This window comes from Corvus hawaiiensis, chromosome 6, assembly GCF_020740725.1.
Source record: "Corvus hawaiiensis isolate bCorHaw1 chromosome 6, bCorHaw1.pri.cur, whole genome shotgun sequence".
Taxonomy (NCBI): Eukaryota; Metazoa; Chordata; class Aves; order Passeriformes; family Corvidae; genus Corvus; species Corvus hawaiiensis.
The window spans coordinates 12,266,021-12,271,069 of NC_063218.1; the positions used below are offsets into that span (position 1 = coordinate 12,266,021).

Sequence of the window (5,049 nt, forward strand, 5' to 3'; positions counted from 1 at the left end):
TTAGGATTGAAAATTAGTTATAATTAATTTCATTTTGGCAGCAGCTTTAGAAATATTTTCTAAAGAGGTTCCATACTGCTCCTTACACAGTGTTCAGAACTGAGTGAAACTATGACACAGCAAGAAAAAGGAAAGAAATCACAAAACTGCTGACTTGCAAGACATGGGAAATTATTTGAAACTGAATTGTGTTTGCACTTCGGAAAGATTTTGATGATTTCTTACAAGAAATACAAATACATAAACTAAAATACTTCAAAAGAGAGGAGTAGTGTACTGCCCAAAGAAGTACCCAGCCAAGTGCAGACAGACTAAGCAGACACCTTTAATTGTGACACACTTCTAATGGAGTTGTTCTGCACTAGGATGTCTCTTGTTTAACAAGGTCTGAGCAACCCAGGAACGGACAGTAAGGACACACCACACAAACCCACAATATTAAGTTAAACAGACATGTGCACATTTGAAAGATTACCTTCATGCTCAGTTATACCACTACAAAAATACAAGAAAAAATACCCAAAAAAGTGAGGGATTGCACAAGAAGATATCCAGAGTCTATGCTTTATTTTAGAGAAGGAAAAATAAGTTAAAAGTATACATGAAAGAGGCACAGCTGGACTGCCTGGTCCCCAGCCTGACAGTCAGGGTACGCTGGTGGAAACCCAGTGTCACCTGTGCCCAGTGAGACACCACTGCTGCCTTTACATGGGCACAGCCAGCATGGTGCAACCTTCAGTGGAGGTCCAAAATCTGCTGACAATGAGTTTGTCTGCAGCTAGAGCTTACCTAGTCCTCTAAAGATCAAGGCTGAGCTAACAAAAGCAATTTTCTGTCAGCAGCACAGTACCCACACTTGGGATTTTGCTGACCAAACCATGGCAGGCAAAGGGGTGGGTGTTTTCCTATGGAGAGACGCTGGCAGAACTGTGCAGCACAGTTGAAAGGCTGCAAACCTAAACATATCCAAAGGCAGGGCTGTGGAGGGTGGTCTGACAGCTCCCAGCTGACCCCAGGAACCCACAACCACACACCATGATGCCACAGCACACAGCAGGAGTCAAAACATGGCAGGACAGAGCCTTCGAATTAAACAAAAATTAGCTAAGCTACAGGCATATTGCTCCAGCTCAGAAATCAATTACTAAGTGACAAGGTTAAATGATATTTTATAGACAACTTGATTTTATTATCCATCTCAGGGTGTGCTCCTGCTTTTCTACTGGAAACTCTGAGCTACAAACAGTGAGGCTGGTGACCCCAATTTTGATGACATTATAAATAAAAACATCATATTCTCTCTAGGTTTTTAAAGATGCAAACAGAAAGAAATGGTAAAGAGAGAAAAGTTAGAAAATAACACTGCATAGATACAACTCCAGTTACCCTCCACTCAAACTGAAAGAATTAGCAAGACTCTTGATTTATCTCATGAACTGCTTAATGAATAGAAAATGGGGAGGACACTGAAATGCTCCATACATTGTGTTTATTGGTATAAATGTAAAGACTTTGCTTGCTTATGTCTGAAAACAAAAGGGTTAAGAAGAATGATGTATATACCTTCCTGTTATTAAAACAGGTTTGTACTTTTGTACTATGAATATTCAGTCCTTTTTTTCTCAACATGTTGTTGCATCCATTTAAATTAGAGCTAAACACGACAGCTTTTTTGGATTTCCCGTTGGTAGCTATACAAAAGCATCAGAACAAGAAGCCTGACTTTAGCTAAACATTAAGGTGCTCCATGACACTGCTTTCCCCCATAACTTCTGTGCTGAACTCATTACTTTGGCTCGGATTAAAGCACGTGTTACCACAAAAGAGTAAGGAGGTACAGTTTTAATCTGAATAATCCTGTTTAGAGGCTGGTTCCATCTCTGGATATTCACTGTATGTTCTGTTTAGAAAAACCCTAAGTGCTTAAAGTGGGAGGCTTCCCCCCCATCACTGCCTCAGGACCACAGCACAGAGAGCAAATGTACACTCACTACAGCCATGGCAAAGAGAGAGACGGATTTTTTCAGGGATAAACCCAAAATGCTATATCTGGTTTTTATTTTTAAGAATAGGGACCCCTGAAACACAGATGCCTTATAAACTACAGGTATGACTAAGAAATGACAGGTTACACCTCTCGTGACAGAACGTTAAAATTTTTATTTTCATCTACAGCAATATTCATAGACGTTTTCCCAAACATGAGCTAATTCTATTACTTCCAAGAAAAAATTAATATCTGCTGTCAAATAACCTCTACATTTGTTGTACTAAAGCAGTATTTTTGTATACTAAAAAATAATAACACCTCTGCACCTTAACATTTTCCACCCAGGGATCCTAATCCACTTTTGAGACAGAACATCTGTTATAATCTGTTTTATTACTAAGGTGTGTGGTGCACCCACTATTCACACACTTCATACCTTTGAAGTGAAAATATAAAGAATCATCAAAAAATGGAAACCATCACATAAATGCAATTTATGTGCAAAGAATAGCACTGTAAGCTATTCACCACAAAAAGTGACATAAATAAAACACACATGGCTAAGCAAATGTTTCAAGGAGGTTTTTATTAAATGATTATATAGCCTGCCAGGGTATTTTGGAGTTATACAGCTTGTATTTATTAAACAAGAATTGTTATTGGAAAAGGTGATTTACAGACACATGTTTACTGACAAGTACAACCTAGTCAGTAATGTCTGTATATGCAAGGGAAAAGAATCAGTAATGGAAGCCTTTAAAATCAGGAATTCCAACAAAATAATAATGTACATTAAGTATAAAAGTGGTATTTATAACAAAAGACTACTTGAAGCATGATACACCTGCAAGATGCCAAGTGTCACATGGGGAAAGCAGGAAAGGGCAGCTGCACAAGGATACGCCCAGCAGCACACACAGACCAGCTCCAGCCACCTCACCTAGAGCAGAGGCAGCCTGGGAGGGTGCAACCTAGAGAAGCACCCCCTCCCTCATTGTCAAAAGTGAGGATATGGGGAAGTTCTGGAGCCTCTCCTGGAGTTAAGCTGCTTTTGCCTTCCAAAACACCCTGTGGCTGACCTCCTCTGAGAGTGCCCTAGCTCTCCTGGTGGGGATTACTTTGGGTACATTATGATACCCTAATTCACAGTCTGTGTGGGTGGGTCTCGGTCCCCTGCTCCCTCTTCCAACAAGAAGTGCAACCAGCAAATGTGTAAATTCATGTGGCGCAGAACATCTTCAATGGGAGAAACCCAAAATCGTTGCAGCCTTCCAATCTGCCCATGGTGCCTCCTTGGGGTTCTGAAAGATGTGCTTATGAGTCAGTAAGTCAGCTTTCCCTCTTCCTGGGGAAAGAGCTCTAGCAACCCTTCTTCACGGGGCAAGACTTCTCCCAGATGGGCTGCCAACTGAGCAGGAGGGAGCAAGGGAAAACTTCGCTACCATCTGTTGTGCTTGATGATTTATCCCCGGAGGTCTCTGACTCGCATTCTGATCAGACCAGGTGAGACGGATGCAGACACACCTTTTGTGTGGAGACCAGAGACACAAGACCACCAGACACATGACACAGCAGGTTTGTGTGCTTTTGGCCCTCCCCTAGAATGCAATTTTAAGCAAGTGAGGAAAATTAATGGTAATGTAAATGGCTAAAAAAATCGATGCAGCTCCAAGTCTTCAACACACATGATAGCCCCGGGAGTAAATGTAACTGTAAATGCAGGCGAAGGCTTTTTTGGACTCCCACTGTACTTGCTAGGAGCAATGCCAACCTTGCAATTCAGCAATCAGGCACCACTGAAAGATATCTGGCTTCAAACTGTTATTTCCATTTTTAAGGTTTCCCAAAGCAGTTTTACTTTGCTAAAGATAATAATTAAGTGGAAAAATTCACTAGTATTAAAGATGAATCAGGGGCTGGGTTGCTCCGAGACACTGACAGCTCAAGGGAACTCAAATAAATGAGGAAAGAGAGAGGTTTGGACGAGCATAAACCAAACCAAATAACGTTTCCCCTCCATCCTTCCACTAGGAAATCGGGTTGGTGGGGCTTCTTTGCCCTTCCTGTTCACAAATGACAAATTGACCTCGGGAAAACTACGAGTTGTAGCACCCACTGCCTGAGGAGAGGGAGACTCCGGGAGATCCGGCACGGCCCATGCTGGATGCTCTTGAGAAATGTCCCGTCTCCCCTTCTCCGGTGAATTCCTCGTTCCCTTCCTCCCACACCGCCCTCCCCGCCCGGGGGTCCTTCGCCCGAGGAAGGTCTCGCCGTTCCCCCGGGCTGCACGGCCAAGCATCACCGGGCAGATCCCGGCATCACCGGGCAGATCCCGGCTGCACGGTCCGGCAGCACCGGGCGGATCCCGGCAGCAGAGCAGGGCAGCACAGGGCAGGATCCCTGGCTGAAGGACACGGCAGCACCGGGCAGATCCCGGCTGCACGGTCCGGCAGCACCGGGCGGATCCCGGCAGCAGGGCAGGGCAGCACAGGGCAGGATCTCTGGCTGAAGGACACGGCAGCACCGGGCAGATCCCGGCTGCACGGTCCGGCAGCACCGGGCGGATCCCGGCAGCAGGGCAGGGCAGCACAGGGCAGGATCCCTGGCTGAAGGACACGGCAGCACCGGGCAGATCCCGGCTGCACGGCCCGGCAGAACGGGCACATCCCGGGTGCCGGGCACGGCAGCACTGGGCACATCCCGGCTGCACACCGCGGCACTGTTCCACAGACGCTTACAGCCTTTTGTAACCGCGAGGTAATCTGTCAGATGGACTTAGGCACTGACAGTCAAACACGCCAAAAACGTCACCACCCACTCGTACTATCCATCCGGTGAAGGACTAGGAAGCGCCGCATTGCTTAACCTCTCCTCCGCCTTCCACTCGCACAGGAAATCCCCACCCCCCACGGCGTGACACCGCCGCGGGGGACCCGAGGTCCCCCCACCGCTGCGGCGGGGGCTCTGCGGGCGCGCTGCCCGCGGCGCTCGGCGCAGCCCCGCCCGCCCGCACTCACCTCATCTTCCCGGCGGGGCGCGGCGGCGGCGGCCGGGACCGG

General features: G+C 46.7%; 1 long non-coding RNA gene across 1 annotated transcript; it reads right to left on the reverse strand.

Moving 5' to 3' along the window:
• Positions 1–550: 550 nt before the first annotated feature.
• On the reverse strand, positions 551–5,049 carry LOC125328126. Its single transcript, XR_007204551.1, has 2 exons — positions 5,008–5,049; positions 551–3,588 (listed from the first exon to the last, which is right to left on the reverse strand). It is a non-coding gene; the product is annotated as an uncharacterized LOC125328126 (long non-coding RNA).